This window comes from Mus musculus, chromosome 18 (genome assembly GCF_000001635.26).
Source record: "Mus musculus strain C57BL/6J chromosome 18, GRCm38.p6 C57BL/6J".
NCBI lineage: Eukaryota > Metazoa > Chordata > Mammalia > Rodentia > Muridae > Mus > Mus musculus.
The window spans coordinates 6,262,080-6,279,457 of record NC_000084.6 but is presented as its reverse complement, the minus strand read 5'-3'; the positions used below and the strand labels follow the sequence as shown (position 1 = coordinate 6,279,457).

At 43.1% G+C, this 17,378-nt stretch overlaps 1 long non-coding RNA gene across 1 annotated transcript in view; it reads right to left on the bottom strand.

Annotated features, from left to right (window-relative positions):
• The window catches only part of Gm41664, a 91,831-nt gene that overhangs the window by 47,236 nt on the left and 27,217 nt on the right, over positions 1–17,378 (bottom strand). The window contains exon 2 of the long non-coding RNA XR_877173.3: positions 11,629–11,703. This is a non-coding gene — a long non-coding RNA (predicted gene, 41664). The remainder of the gene's footprint in view (positions 1–11,628; positions 11,704–17,378) is intronic.

Here is a 17,378-nt window from a genome sequence, read left to right as displayed (position 1 = left end):
CGCTTCAGCTCATAATCTTCAGGTTGAGTTGTTTTCCTCACGTGTTCAGTGTGTGCTTTTTGTTGTTGTTGTTGTTGTTGTTTTCGCTTCAGCTCATAATCTTCAGGTTTGAGTTGTTTTCCTCACGTGTTCAGTGTGTGCTTGTTGTTATTGTTGTTGTTGTTTTTTCAAGACAGGGTTTCTCTGTGTAGCCCCGGCTGTCCTGGAACTCACTCTGTTTGTAGACCAGGCTGGCCTCAAACTCAGAAATCTGCCTGCCTCTCAGTGTGTACTTTTGAGAGCCCATGCTACATAGAAATGGACCTTCTCAGATGGGAAGATAGAAATCTGGGTAAATTCAGGCAAGGCCATAGATTTTTTTTTTTATTGTAGTGTAGTGAGAATAAGAAATTGAAATGCATAAGTAGCAAGATTTTTTTAAAAACCAGATGCAGTGGTATAGGTTTACAATCCCAGAGCTTGGAAAGTGAAGAAAGAGGCAAGTTCAAGGCCAGGCTCAGCTACACAGCCAGCTAGAGCCAACCTAGACTACAGGAGACCCTTCACCAAAGAAGAAAAAGAAAGGGCTCTCTTTAAAGTTCGTTTCTATTAATTAGTGAGCTCAGATTGAAAATGGCAAGTGTTGCAACAGACAATAGTAGAAAGATGAGACACAAAAACATATTGGTCCTTAAATGCTTTTTAATTTCTTTGTTTCCTGGCTTTTTGAAACCTGTAGCAGTTTTGACTGACTGCAAACTTGCTATGTAGACTAGACTATGAACTGATGTATAGATCCAACTGCTTCTGCCTCCCAATCACTAGGATTAAAGGTGTGCACCACTAAGCCTGGCTTGATCTTTACATTTTTCATATCAGTGAACTAAATGGTGTAACTAAATCTTTATAGCAATACAGATTGGGAGTATTAAAATTCACATGAGCAATTGCTTTCTTATGCTAATGCCTAGACTGTGTGTTTTCATGAATAGGCCTTCATTTCTAGTGTGTGCCCCTGTGTGTGTGTGTGTGTGTGTGTGTGTGGTACACATATCTGAGAGTGTGCAATGTGAGAGTGTGTGTTGAGAGAGGCTAACGTAATCTAGCTTTGTGTGTGGATATGTCTTTTCTGAGCTTGTCTGAGACAGGCTTTCTGCCATTTTAGACACTGCTCTTTAAAAAATATTTTTAAAATGTATTCTTTGATAATTTCATATTATGAATACAATGTATTTTAGTCATATCTGCCTCATTTTCTCTCTTCCAAGTTCTCCCAGAATTCCTCCACCCATCCTCCTCCCAATTTCATGTCCTTTTTTTAACTGAAGGAAAATTGTGTGTGTGTGTGTGTGTGTGTGTGTGCGTGTTAATTATTCTTTCTTCATGCAATACATCCTGCCTGCAACCTCTTTCCACTCCTCCCAGTCCTCCTCTCCTCCCAGTTCTCCCAGATCTTCTGCTCCTCCATTTCCCTTCAGAAAAAAGCCAGCCTCCCAGGGATATCAATCAAACATAGCATAACAAAGTGCAATAAGACTAATCCCAAACCCTTGTATCAGGGCTAGATGAGGCAACCCAGTAGGAGGAAAAGGGTCCTAAAAGAAGGCAAAAGAGTCAGAGACATCCCCTCTCCCATTGTCCCACAAAAACCCCAAGCCAAACAACTACAGTGTATATGCAGAGGACATAGTGTAGACCCATGCCCACTCTGTGATGCTGTTTCAGTCTGTGATCTCCTATGAAACATGCTTAGTTGATTCTGTGCGCCCTCTGGCTCCTATAATCCTTCCTCTCCCTCTTCCACAGGTTTCCCATACGTAGCTCCACTTAATAATGTCTGGCTGTGGGTTTCTGCATCTGCTCCCATCAGCTGCTGGAGGAAGCCTCTCTGATGACAACTGGGCTAGCTGTGGATCTATAAGTATAGCAGAATATCATTAGGAATCATTTCATTGACTGTGCATGCTTGGTGCTACTCTCGGTCTCTGCACCATGCAGTTTGTTCTGGGCCATCATGTCCTCTTTTTTAAAACCACCCAGACCAATTGTGTGTGTGCCCTGGTGCTGTCCACTGAAGCATTTGACCTCTGTTAGAGACCACACCCCTGAAGAAAACTGACTCTCCTCTCCCACCTCCCTGCTGCCAATAGCACCTCAGCTAAGGCTTTGTGAGCCTCTCTCTCACCCAGGCTTGGCTTGAGACTGGCTTGATCTTGTACAGGTCTCACTTAGGCAAGCACAGGAACTATGAGTTAGTACATGCAGGAGTCACCTCCCGTCCCCAAACCAGAATGTGTCTTAATTCAACTAAAAGTTGCTTGTTTGAGTTTTCAGGACAAGTGCCAAATTATTGAGCCCTACCTAGATCAAACATCCCTCCAACTATAGGATGCCCAGTGCTTCCCACAGGGCCACATGTCACTGTGGATTCCCATTACCCAAGACAGTACGTTAAATATGATCAAAGAGAAAAATAGATCGACATCAAAATGTACATATCAGTGACTAATGAACTAAAATAATGGTAATGAATTAGGATAGACTCCCAACTCCACCTGAATGAAGCTAGAAGAGTGTACTTATCCAGGATACTTGTGTTTCTTCAACCCTGGAGCAGAAATGAGGCTGTCTTATGAAGAACTGGCCCCAGGGTCCCAGATCTTTCTGCTACCCTGCAGAGTGATTGCAGGCTTCCTTCCACTCTGTCCTTAATTCACCAGGCAACCTGAACTTGAACCACAATCATGCCCGAGGCAGAAGAGATGTTTCTGTGCCCTGCCCCACCCCTCAAAGCCATGAGAAGTCAGTCAGGGCATTAAGTACCAAGTCTCAAACCCGTGCCACTGCAGAGTAGCTACACCTACCTTCAGGAACCCCTGGCTCTGCCTATGCCCTAAAGAAATTCAGATCAAACCTCAGCCTGCTGAGTCCTGTTCTACTTTCAGGGTCCAGCTCAGGACATTCCAGGGATCTTTCTCCATTTTATTATCTTTATCTCTGTGTGTGCCCCTCAAATTTTATCTTCACTACTAAGTATACAGAGGAGCCCATTCCAAATTTAATTCAACCCTTCAACTGCTATTTCCCCCAGCATGCCTCACCCAAATTATGTCAACACTGACTAGGCTAGGGACTGCTGACAGAGCTCCAATATGCATTGTTACTTGAAGTCAAACAAGGAACCAGCTGTTTCAACATTTGCATCTGCCTCTCTAGAAACAAAATGAGCTAAAGCAATGACTCAAAGCATGTTAGAAAGACAGGACTGTTTGCTGCCTTTCCTCTTCTCACTTGGTTTAAACATCTGAGCACAGACTTTGACCTTCACAGTCCTGGCTCCTGGCTTGTCCACTTCAAGGCTGCTTCATCCCAACATGATAACAAGTCGCCTCCTTTACTCAGCTTCAAAGAGAAGAAACAAAATGCCTCCCTCCCCCCACCCGCTTTGTAAAATTTCTCTCTCTTTGAGTTTTGTTTTTCTCTGGCATCTGAGAGTTCCCAGGGAGAAACAATGCTGAAGGTTAGACAATTCAGCCTTAGCTATCATAGCCCCTTCTTATTATCTGTGGCTTTTGCGTCACTCCCAACAAGCACTGTGGCTTCTGTTCTCTTCTCTGCACGTATTCTTACCCTGATGTCAATCAGCTGCCAGCAGGATCAGACGTTGCCCCCATGGCTGTAAAGATTAACAAGGCACAAAGACACCCTCCCTGATTGGGAGGTACACAGAGTCACTTTCCCTTGGCGAGGACTCCCTGGGGGTGTTACTGTCTGAGCTACTTAGTCACCATTGTTCCCTAAGCTGAAGCCAGGAACTGCAGTCTCTCCACCCAAAGTCATTGTGCTGGAAGAACCAGCTCTCTCTTGTTGCTGGTGCCTGTGTTGATGGCTCAGTGCCTGGACTCCCACTGGGAGCCAAAGGCTCTTCTTTGCCTCTGCAGAGCCTTCCATTCTGTCTTTGTGACTAACAGCTTATGTAGAGTTTTGGTCTCTTAAACATTTTCAACTTTAGGTGTTGATGTAGTAAACAAGCAGTGTTGAGCAGGAAGCCTTTGCAGATAATTTTGATTTGGTGATGGTTTTTGTTTGTCTGGTTGGATCACAATCCTTGGCTACTTAGAAGGAAGAAAGAGAGAGAGAGAGAGAGAGAGAGAGAGAGAGAGAGAAAGCAAGCAAGCAACCCGTTTCCTGATCCACATTGCTGATAGCATAGCAGGCCTCTGTTCCCCTCCCCTCAGTCAGTGGGATCCAGAGTAAGAGCCAAAAAACATGTGTTCCATAAATTTGGGCATGTTGTACACTCATTTTGATTGAATTCTAGAAAGATTTCTTCCTTTATTTCTTCCCTGACCCAGAGATATTTGAATAGAGAGTTGTTCAATTTCCATGACAGTGTAAGCTGTCTGGTGTTTCTGCTGTTGTTGAAGTCCAGCTTTAATCCACGGGCAGTCTGATAAGATACAAGGCGTTGTTTCAATTTTCTTGTATCCATGGAGGCCTACTTTGTGACCAACTATATGGTCAGTTTTGAAGAAGGATCCATTAGGTGCTGAGAAAGTATGTTTCTTTTGTGTTTGGATGAAATATTATACACACACACACACACACACACACACACACACACACACACATACATGCATATATGTATCTGTGTTAGGTCCATTTGATTCCTAATGTCTGTCAGTTTCATTATTTCTCTGCTTAGTTTTTATCTGGATGTCCTGCCAATTGGTGAGAGTGGGGTGAAAATGAATAGAAATCTGCAACTGATGGAGGTGAGGAGCTGGGGGGGGGGTCAACTCCAGGACGAGACAGAGACCTGGGATAAGGGAGGCGCCCAAGAATCAATGGGGGTGACCTTAGCTGTGACTCACTGCACTGGGGATACGGAACCTGAAGAGGCTACCTCCTGTAGCCAAGCAGAAACCCCAGTGGAGTGATAAAGACACCAACCCACCCACAAAACTTATCCCGTCTACAAGAAATGCAGGGATGGGAGATGGATCAGACTGAGGAAATGGCCAACCAATAACTGGCCCAAATGGAGACCCATCCCATGGGCAAGCTCCAATCCCTCTCACTATTAATGATACTCTGTTATGCTTGCAAATAGAGAGGCTCTACCCAGCAGCTGACTCAGACAGATACAGATACCCACAGCCAAACAGTGGATGGAGCTTAGGGACTCTTATGGAAGAACAATAGGAAGGATTGTGACCCCGAACAGATAGAAACTCCACAGGAAGGCCAACAGAGTCAACTAATCTGGACCCTTGGGACTCTCAGAGTCTGAACTACCAACCAAAGAGCATACACAGGCTGGACCTAGGCCTCCCTGCACATATGTAACAGATGTGCAGCTTGGTCTTCATGTGGGTCCCTAACAACTGGACCGAGGGCTATCCCAAAAGCTGTAGCCTGTATGTGGGATATGTTCTTCTTCCTGGGCTGCCTTGTCTGGTCTCAATGGGAGAGGAAGTGTCTAGCCTCTCAGAGACTTGAAGTGCCAAGGTGTGTATAAAGGGTTACCCAGGGGGGCCAACCCACTCAGAGGAGAAGGGGAGAAGGAATGAGGGAAGGATTGTGGGAGGGGGTAACCAGGAGGGGGGCAGTGAGTGGGATGTAAAGTGAGTAAGAAAAAAATAAAATACATTTTTTTAAAAAGCCAAAAAAAAAAAAAAACCCAAACAAATAATAAACAACCAAACAAAAACTAGGTTTCAATAGGCAAACAGCTCACTCTGAAAAGACAAGTGAGACTCTAATTTTAAGGCCTATCATATTTTTATTCTTTGTTTTTGTTTTGTTTGGGAGAAATAGCAGTCTGGTTGTTATTTAGAATATGAACTTGGAACCATTATTAGTTGGACTTTGTGTTTTCACTCACATCAATAAACAATTCTGCTTTTATATACTTATAACTTATCCATACAGATGGCATTCTGTGGGGCAAACCTTGGCTTGCCAAGCCTAGCTGGAGAGCAAACTGTATTTCTAGAATTATCTTCCTTCAAAAACCTCCCTAAAAGTATGGCAAATTTCAAGGTCCTTAACTCAGTGAAGAATAAGATCATTAAGTAGACAAGGGAAGTAAAAGGGCTTTCTATTGAAGGAGTCATTTTAGTCTTGCATTTAAATTACCTTAAGTGTTTCAAAAGCCTTTGCAGGTCTTGTTTGAATGTTTGCTTGTTTTGGGTGTAGTTTGCGGGTGGGGAGGCAGGTAGCCTGAGTGATCTAGACACACTATGCTGATTTTAGTTCTAAAATCACATGTGTTTATTAGTTTTGTCTGTCTGCCACACACTTACATGGAGGTTAGAGGACAAGTTGTAGCAGTTGGTTCTTTCTGCCCACCATTGGTCCCCGGGGTCACTTGCAGGTAGACGTCGTGAGGGTAAGTGCCTTTACCTGCTGAGCTATCTTACCAGGCCTGTACATGACAGATCTACACTCTGCTGAGCTAGGTCCCCAGTGCCCTGAACATTATAACTTTAAAAGAGATTAAATGTCATATGAACATGGAATTTTAGTTCATGAATATGAGAGAGAGAGAGAGAGAGAGAGAGAGAGAGAGAGAGAGAGAGAGAGAGAGAATGTTATACTATGGCCAGTCTATAAGTGGCATTGAAGTCATCCATCCATGCCTGATCCAGTGATGTTCACCTTTGAAATTCCTGAGTGTTGGCTAGGGCATGACTTTGCGACATTCTTCCTAATGCACTTCCCCTTGGGCCTGTCCTATGTCCACATTCAATCCTACCTCCTAAAGGTTTACCAACTCCAGTACTGTAACAGGATAGAGACAAAACCTACAATACATGGGCTTTTGAGGACATTAACACCCAAGTAGCAGGTCCCAAACTCCTGGAAGACTATTTGCTCTTTAGGGCAGGAATTCTAGCACTATTGCATTTGATTTTCCTGTGCTGGGCATCAAACCCGGAGCCTTACAAATGCTAGGCATGTGTACAGAGTTTTATTTATTGTTTGGGTTTCAACTTATACTGCACTTATCATTATAGCTGATACTACGAGGAAAAAAAAAGAGGCCAGGCATGGTGGCTCCTGCCTTTAATTCTAGCACTCAGGAGCAGAGACATGCTGATCTCTCTTAGTTTGAGGCCATCCTTGTCTCCACAGAGAATGTCAGGCCAGCTAAAACCTACATTAATAATTCTAGACTTAACTGATTTGAATGTCTCCAAAATTTTTCATTATTCACAAAGAAGTCTTTAGAAGATTTTATTTTCCCTTTAGAATTATTGGAAAAAAAGAGAAAGACCTCAAATTGACTTTTTTTTTTTGATTACTTATTATATGTATGTGAGTACACTATAGCTGTCTTCAGACACACCAGAAGAGGGCATTGGATCCCATTACAGATGGTTGTGAGCCACCATGTGGTTGCTGGGAAATGAACTTAGGACCTAACAGTCAGTGCTCATAACTGCTGAGCCATCTCTCTAGCCCCATCAAATTGGCATGTTAATACACATGGCATTAGGCCTGGTTGTTTTCCTGCCCTGTTTTGTAAGCACTGTGTGGTTGGTGACCAAATTCTGCCATAGAGACCCCACGCTGTATTTCACTGGGCCTGACAAGGCAACCCAAACTTGTGACTTTTATGTTTGTTATTTTATAAGTTATTTTATATGAATTTTAATAACAATCAACATATGCTTACTCGAAAGAAATGAAAAGTACAGATAAGTAAAGTGAAATTCCCCATCAGCCTACTCTGAATGTGGGAAAATGGGGCATAGCTTTCTTATCTAGAAATATACAGAGTCTTGTTTGCTTTGTTTCTTGCATCAAGGTATCAGATAACCTGTTTGTAGTGAGAAATGGAAATTTACTCTTGAACAGATCTTTGTCCTGTGACTGTCACTTCAGCGCCACAGTTTAGATAGGTGTTTCTGTCCTGAATCCTCAGTTGACACAGGCTGGTTATTTGATTCCACAAAACTGACCTTCTCTCTCAGCCCTTTCCTAGTGGTGAGCACATGTTTAGGAAAGCCCAGCTTATAGGTACTGTGGGAAAACCTGATGTGCCCTATATATATATGACTTTGTGACGCAAAGCTGTCTTAGTTAGGGTTTTACTGCTGTGAACAGACACCATGACCAAGGCAAGTCTTATAGAAAAAAAAAAAAAAAAAAAAAAACCCAACATTTAATTGGGGCTGCCTTACAGGTCCAGAAGTTCAGTCCATTATCATCAAGGTGGGAGCATGGCAGCATCCAGGCAGGCATGGCACAGGCAGAGCTGAGAGTTCTATGTCTTCATCCAAAGGCTGACTTCCAGGCAACTAGGGTGAGAGTCTTAAGCCCACTGCTACATGCACTCCAGTAGTGACTTGCTTGACAGGTTTAGAAACCTGGAAGCAGACCTGAGGCGAAGAGTTTCACAGAAACTCAGTTTCCTGGAACTGTGGCATCCCATAGCACATATGCTTCAATTTTGCCCCTGCAAATGGATCTGTGTGCTTCCTTTCAGTATTGTTTTATTATAGGTGCCTCCAAGCAATGACTTGCCAAATACCTAAGCATAATCAAACTTTGCTTCCTGGCCTTCACCAATGCCCTAGGTAGTCCTTGAGCCAACCCTGGGCTTTGAATTCAGCAAGAATGTTGCCTATTCAGTGACATTCAGAATTGCCTCTAGTATTGTAAGAGAGATAGTGAAAGAAATCAGGCTTTACTATCTACTACATAGAGTTAGAAATCTCAGGGTAAGCTTAGCAACGTAAGTTTAGAATTCTTATTATAGTTATGTATGGCAGACTACATTACTTATTAGTAGAAAGTCCCACCACACTATCACTTAGAATAAAAGCCAAGTCACTCACATATACAGGAACTTACAATGGTTTAGGAAGTAGATCAGGCTGTAGTTTTAGAGTATTGCATTATTCATGAGGTTTGCTGCAGAGCCTTTTTGGTCCCTGTCTGCGTAGTAGAACGGGTCTCTAGTTGCAAGTGGACAAGGAGTTGGCGAATGAGTGACAGACAGAAGCGACATACGAGATTGTGTAGAATCTGAATGTAATTTTTCAAGTCGAGCACCAAACTTTTTATACAGAAGAGTGACAAGAAACCAGGCGAGATACATCCACAGAGTTACAGTGACACAATACAAAAGGAATGTATGCATCAAAAGAAGGCAGGGACCAGGCTGCTGCCACTAAGAAGGGAGCCAGGTGTAATGCTAGTCTATTGTTAAGCCCACCAACAGGGGTTCTTAGTAAATGCCTGATTTATACTGTTTCTTTGGGCCTAGTAAAGAAACCTGTCTCAGGGGGATTCCCTAACTCTTTCCTGGTAAACCCACCTATTTGTTAGGCCATTGTGAATTCCCTTGTCTGGGTAAGACTGGTTATTGTCCTAAGTAATCACTCTGCAGACTAGCCCTGAGCTATTCTAGCTCTGTTCTTTGTAATGCCTAGTTAGTTTCACTGTTTCTACTAGAAGTCAATTTGAATGTTACTGAACAGGTAATGTTCTTACTGAATTCCTACTGAATTCCAAGTTTGTCGGCTTCAAGGATTTTCTGAGAAGTTGGAACACTAGCAAAGGCTTAGCTATGTCAGAATTCAATATTTAAAAGCACTTATAATAAAATAATACTAAAAGAGAGCACGTGGATCCATACACCAGACTAACTTGGGAATAGGGTATGAGTATATGGGTTATGAGAATGCCAAGGTTCCAGGAGGTTGAGTTACCTTGAAACTCTGCCTCATGAGCGCTTCCAGGCCTATTGGCCTGCCAAGCAGTCTTCACTGGAGTGTGTGTAGCAAAGGTTAGCTAGAGCGGAACTCCCTAATTAGAACCATAACTTGGGCATGAAAGCCCTTACCCTGGGAGGGTAAAGACCTCACACCTGGCTTCTAAGACTATAGCTGACCTTAGATAGAGCTGACTTTGTCTCAGTTATTTTATTGCCCAGTTCCTTCCAGTCTTTGTGTTTGCATTCCTCTGTTTTGTGTAAGAGTCATTAAGCATCCGGTAACCTCATTTGTACCTCGTAGATGTGTCACCTAACTTCCCTATATTCTTCTGTATAAAAAGTTTGATGCTCAATTTGATATTACATTCAGATCCACTGTAACCTCCCCTGAGCCTGAAGCAGGCTGAGCCAGACCGTGACTTTGCTGCCACTAAAGAGATTACCTACGGTGGGGCCTTCCTCCCTAGATCACTCTATTGTTCAGCCACTGTTGCTGTTCCTCTTCAAGATACTGCTACCAGCTGAGAGGCCCCCCGGAGCTATTCCAGAGACTATGCCCTATCCTGCACATCATCACCTGCAGCCCGTTCTAGGCTCTAAGGATGAATTGGCGGGAATGGGCCTCCCCCCTTTTATAAGCGCATTCGCCATTAAATATTTGTGCTTTGATCAGGAACCTTGATTTAGCTCCATTTTTCTCTTGTCCGCCTAGTTTCCCTCTCTTTCAGCTCCGGCCTGCCTCTCAGGTGTACCCTGTCCATGTGAGCCGCTGGCTGGCTCGCAACAATCTGGTGCCCAACGGAGGGCCTGAGGAATTGCAGAAAAATGCTGGAGGAACGCTGCTTGGTAATGAAGCTCCACGGAAAGGAAAGAATCAGAGAATTTGTATTGGGGCAGTATCTTGAAGAGGAACAGCAACAATCCACACTCCCTTGTGTCGAGTCTGTTTGTCACCCCATTCCCGCCAACTCTATGCCCATCTGTCCAAGACCCTGATTCACACAGATTGAAGAGGGGACTACTGAGCTCGGTCGGTGGCAGCCTACACCCACAGTGACACACCTACTCCATCCAGGTCACACCTATTCCAACAAGGCCACACCTCCAAATGGTGCCACTCCCTGGTCCAAGAATATACACATCATCACAAAAGCAAATTCAGATTGCTTGTTGGTGCACTGGCTGAGCACTGTGTTTTTAAGAAGAGTCAGTAGCGTCCAGTGCAATGCACATGAGGCTTGGGCAGATCTCACAACCAACAGTGGCTGAACACCATTTTCTGCAGAACTGTGGTAGGTCAGTGTGTGTGTGTGTGTGTGTGTGTGTGTGTGAGACAAAACACCATGACCAAAAAGCAAGTTAGGGAAGAAAGGGTTTTTTATTCAGCTTACACTTTCACAGCACTGTTTAACAGTAAAGGAAGTCTGGACAGGAACTCAAACAGATCTGGAGGCAGGAGCTGTTGTAGAGGCCATAGAGGAGCGCTGCTTACTGGCTTGTTTCCCATGGCTTGCTCAACCTTCTTTCTTTTAGAACCTGGGACCATAGGCCCAGGATGGCACCACAATGGGTTGGGCCCTCCCCCATCAATCACTAATTAAGAAAATATCCTACAGCTGGATCTTAAGGAGGTATTTTCCTCTTTTCTGATAACTATAGTGTGTCAAGGTGACATAAGACCAGCCAGCAGGACTGACCCCTCCCTCACCCCCCATCCCCCGTCAACTTGACACAAACGTATTAAACCATAACTGTCCTTCTTATTTGTGCCCAAGATCTCATATTAAAGGCAAATGACTTTAAAAGTTCTACAGTCTTTACAAATTAAAACGCATTAAAATTTCAGTCTCTTTAAATAAATATCTAATCTCTCTAAAAAACCTAAAATCTCCTTTAAAAGTTTAATCCCCAGAACTTACACTGTAGCAGCAGAGAGTTGACTTCCGAAAGTTGTCCTCTGACCTCTACATGTGCAGCCCAACTTCTACCCCACCCTACAAAACAAATGATAAACAAATAACATAAAAGTTAAAGACATTAAGTTTTCAGCCATTTCTTAAATGTGCATTTACATTTTAAAATTATATATCTTAACAAATAAGAGCTAAATGTACTGAAAAAAATTACATGAAGAGGATCTGCTTCTAGTTATTTTTAACTAAGTGTATTATAAAATGAGCCTAAGACCTCTCAGAGGTCAAGTTTTACAAAGATATAAAAATTGAACTAGTGTTGGTGGGGCCATATGTGGAGAACTCTGAAACTGTGAGTCAGGACCTCTGGAATGAAGACAGAATGGTGGCAATCAGTCTAGGGACCTGAAGGCACGCACTCAGAGAGCTGGTCCAGATCTATTTTAGTAACTGCACATGTCTCCAAAATGAAAGGTATTCTCCAAATGGTCTAATGGCATCTGAACCCTACAGGGTTGTGGCTTCTAGTTTCATGTATTTAAAAATCATTCAAATGTTAATAGACACTCTAGAATCTTCAAAATGGTAGAGGAATGTCAAATATTTTAAAAGAGTTTGTGATTTGAGCCTGGTCTCCATCACACAGAGGGTGGAGGTCATTTGGGCTATTAGCTCTCATGGCTGTGGGAGGCGCTGACTATACAAACAATGTAAGGGTCATCTAGGCTACTAGGCATCTCCAATCCTGTTTGTGGGAGTTCGATATAGCCTGGTCCTACACATAATGCTGATCACCAGGCTATTAATCACTTCCAATTTCTAGCTTTTTAGAGTGGAGAACAGGTTTTACATCTTTGCCATTGGAAAGACAATCCTGAGTGCTTAGCATTCCTGATTTCTCTAGAGATCTGTGAGCACAAGCATCTTTGTGCTGTCTTCCAACAAAGGGGAACTTGATGAACATAGACTTGGAGGAAGGGAAAGAGGTGGTGCCAGAAGTCACTCTCCCTCCTTGACTCCATTCCTCCTCAATAAAACAGGGATGATATTGATACAAAGTGTATGGGAGTTACACATGTTGAAAGAGATAATGCTCATGAAAGTATTATGGAAGCTAAAGAAGTGTGCAAATGCTATTCCCCTTCTCTGTTCTCCAGGCAAACGCTGGGTTGTCATTTCCTTCCTCTGGACAGTATTGGAGGATAGTAACAAATACCTTTCCAAGTTCCTCACCCCACCCCAACACCACTGCTTCTGAAATGTGAAATGTCTTCACATTATCATTTGGAAAAACAATACGAACTCTATAATGAATTCAGCTGAGGTTTTAGAGGATGCTTGAGAATGGCACCTTGCCTGGGTAACTCCTATGAAAGAGGATAACCTTATGCATTTCATATTTTGTTTTCACTACCTCTAACTTCAGAGACAATTGCTTTCACAGCTTGTTCAAACACAGAAATGTGATGTGACTTTTTCTTTTTTTCTTCTAATCCCAGGTGTGGGATATGGGACTGCTTCAGATTGTCCACAGCAGGTAACTATGATTTGTCTCCTGCTCTGGCAGGGGTACGATTCTGTCAGCTGAAGACAATATACATTGGGAATTCTGGTGACTTTTCAAAGGGTGTATAAATTTCAGAGCCCTGAGAAAGGTAACTGCTGCAGCTCCTGCTGCGAGATTGCTGGATTGCAGGATTGCAGGATTGTATATCCTGACAACAAGGATAAAATTGCCCCCAGAATTCAACACACCTAATCAGCACAAAGTAGTACTAGATCAATTCTCCTTTTCCCCTATATCCTTTTTCTCTCCCACCTAGTGTTGGGGAGTTGGTAGGGATATGGGTTTGAATGAGGAGGTAGATAAAAGAACCCAATGAAGTAGTCAATGTCTGGTTACAATACTGTTTGGAGGTGACTTAAGCCAAAGAAACCAATACCTGGTGTCTGCGGATATATTTTGCTCTGGGGAATCACTCAGTTTCTTCACTGTTGATAATTATATATAAAAATCTTGATACATATGAATTAGATGCATGTATCAGTAAATGAGCAAATGAAAGAGATGTTCATAGCTGGAAATACCAAAGGAAGAACTGCTAAAAGTGTCTGATCAAGGTTAAGCAATTTCTTTCATGCTAGAAATATTAATTCTGCTAGTTTCTACCTAAAGAATGTAAGCTCGGGGTAACATGTTAATTCCACCAGCTGAGAATAAGACCATTATCACAATTTAAAACCAAACTAACGCAAGCTTTTATTAAGTACTGGCCAAAAGCATGGACTCTGTGCAGGTTCATCCCTGGGTTTTCAGGAAAATGGCCACAAGTCATGTTTTGTAGGGGCTTAAAAAGGCAAAATCACGGGGCTACCATATTTCCCATCAGGTCCAATCAGGGGCAAGCATATATCATTACATACTTCCTGCCTGTGCATCTCCCACCTACATCCGGTTTGGGGCAAGCACACCTCCTAATGTATTTGCTTGTCTATATAACATCTACACACACACACACACACACACACACACACTCATATCCAATCAAGCACATTTCATGCAAACAAACTTCTTTACGAGAATGAAAGCATGTGGTTTGTTATCTCCCATAAACTATAGCCTCCAGCATTTCAGGAAATAACTGTTCTTGGAGAAGACAAGGGGCTTACTGGTTAGAAGCATTATTGTTTCATGGATCTCTTAGGCACTGTCTTAGTTAGGGTTTACTGCTGTGAACAGACACCATGACCAAGGCAAATCTTATAAAAAACAACATTTAATTGGGGCTGGCTTACAGGTTCAGTCCATTATCATCAAGGTGGGAGCATGGCAGTATCCAGGCATGGCGCAGGCAGAGCTGAGAGTTCTATTTCTTCATCAAAAGGCTGCTAGTGGAAGACTGACTTCCAGGCAACTAGGGTGAGGATCTTATGCCCACTCCCACAGTGACACACCTATTCCAACCAGGTCACACCTATTCCAACAAGGCCACACCTCCAAATGGTGCCACTCCCTGGTCCAAGAATATACAAACCATCATAGGCACTATAACTAAACTTAAAACAAATCTTTGGTTCTCTCTCTCTCTCTCTCTCTCTCTCTCTCTCACACACACACACACACACACACACACACACACACACACACACACACCAGGTTATTACAGCTCTGGGCTCTGGAAAGACAGAGTTAGGGCAACTAGGCTGGGATGAAATAGAATGGAGCAAGGCTCCGATATAAAGTATAGGTATATAATTCCTTTGAATCAGAACTTACAGTGCTATAATTTTAATAAGTGCCCCCAAACTCCTATATTACAGGCTTAGTGCCTTTCTCTATGGATCTCAGAGCAATTTATTTATTTCAAGACAAGATCTTTCATTGATCCTAGAGCTGACTAGACTGTAGGCTATGAATCCTCCCATCCCTGACTCTCTAGTATCTTGCATGTATGAGACAAGTGTTCTTCCACTACATGTTGCTATTGGCTTTCTTTTTGAAGCAAGCAGAAGTCTGCCTGAGTTGTCCAGGCTGGCTTTGAGCCTGCCCTGTAGCTTAAGCAAGCTTTGAACTTGAAATCCTCCCATACTAGTCTCCCAAGTAGCTAGAATTATAGGTCTATACCATCACTCCCAGATGCCTAAAAGCAATTCTACAACAGACTCAAGACACCAAACAAATCTCTTCTATCTCAATTTTATTCTATTTAATATGGACATGGTGTCTGAAGCCATATGATGCACCTTCCTCTTATCTCTATGTCAGATGCTGATCATAACCACAATATAGTTTGGCACCTGCACTTCTGACTATAAAAATCACGGTTTCCACAGCCTTCTTTCTGGTTCTAGTCAGTTGTTCAAGTAAATCACTAAACTCAAGAAGACACTTCACTTCCACTTATCTATTTATTATGAAGACTAGTACAAGGAATACAGATGGATGGCCACAGAAACGTAGGGCAAGGCATGAGGAGACAATTGGGAGCATCCATGATCTTCTTGGGTATACCATTCTCCAGACGTCCATGTGTCCTCCAACAACCCTGTCCTTTAGGGACATTAGGAAAGCTCCATTCTGCAGTGTGATAGACATATTGAAGCTTTTACCTCTGGTGATCAGATATCATCCTTAGCTATTGCGTCCTCCTCCCTCTCCCAGGCAAGGAGTTGTAGAATGTGGTTTGCTGAACAAAAGAGCCAGAGCCACATTCTTAGTCAGATCATCTGTGTCTCTCATAAGAGTCCATTACTAGTTTGTCCATTGTCTGTTGATGTCTCCTCAGTGAAGGGGCACATAGGGTTATTTGACCTATCAGAAATTCCAATTGTTTCTCCCAGACACTTGCATGCAATTGTGGCTTAGTCACATATGGCTTTGGTGTCTCAGGACATGTTAGAGTGCATAGGCTTGGGGAACATGATAGAAGGGGGCTCTATCTATGCAGCCACAGGAGCACTATCATCCACTCCAGGTGAAAACTTCTAGTAAGGCAGCTTTAGGGTCACCCACACTCCTGTAAGCAACCCCACACATTTCTATTAGTCAGCCCAATAATCTTATTGGTTCCCAGAGTCAACTTCAGTGGAATCACACTCTGCTTTATGGTTGGGACCTTATAAGGAGGTATATGCTGTTTACATCTCTCCAGGGAAGGAATCCTCAAAACAGAATTGTGGGAAGCCGCCCCCACATTCGCCGTTACAAGATGGCGCTGACAGCTGTGTTCTAAGTGGTAAACAAATAATCTGCGCATGTGCCAAGGGTATTTCTCCACCCCATGTACTCTGCCTTCCCCGTGGCAACAACTCGGCCATGGGCTGCAGCCAATCAGGGAGTGATACGTCCTAGGCGAAGGATAACTCTCCTAAATAGGGACGGGGTTTCGCTTTCGTTTTTGGGTTTGAGTTTTGCACTCTTGCTCCTGAAGATGTAAGCAATAAAGTTTTGCCGCAGAAGATTCTGGTTTGTTGTGTCTTTCCTGGCTGGTCGTGAGAACGTGTGTAAGAGTTGGTGCCGAAACCCGGGAGGAGAAAACCCGGGACGGAAACTACCATCACCGGCGCAAGGAAGATCCCTCATTCCGGAACCAGAACTGCGGGTTATGGTAATGAAGGTTCCCGTAAAACAGACTGTTGAGAAGGATTCAACTGCGTGAATTCAGAACTCTTTAGCTGGGGAACGGTGGTAATGAAGTGTTCCCACAACACAGACTGTTGAGAAGGATTCAACTGCATGAATTCAGAACTCTTCAGCTGGGGAACAGGGGTACCAGTAAGTATAGCTTTACAAGGTAAGTCTGGTCTTGAACTTTCTAAGGAAATTCAAGACAGTCTATCAGAAGTAAAGTGGGAAATAGCTTTACAAGGTATGTTTGGCCTTGAACTTTTTTTAGTGTTAGGAGCCCTTTTGTTCTTTTTCACATGTTATCAAGTGATTAAGATAGGGCTGAAAATTCTGGATGAAATTCAGGACAATCTATCAGAAGTAAAGCGGGGAGAGAGAGTAGGAGCAAAGAGGAAATATGGTACACAAACTAAGTATACAGGCCTTTCCAAGGGTCTTGAACCCGAGGAAAAGTTAAGGTCAGGTAAGAATACCTGGAGAGAGATTAGAAGGAAGGAAAAGAAAAAAGAAAAGAAAAAAGATCAATTAGAGAAGCCAGCTCTTAGTAGCTCTGAATCAGATGACAAATTCTCCTCTGAAGAAACAGACTGGGAGGAAGAAGCAGCTCGTTATGAGAGAGAAAAGTGCC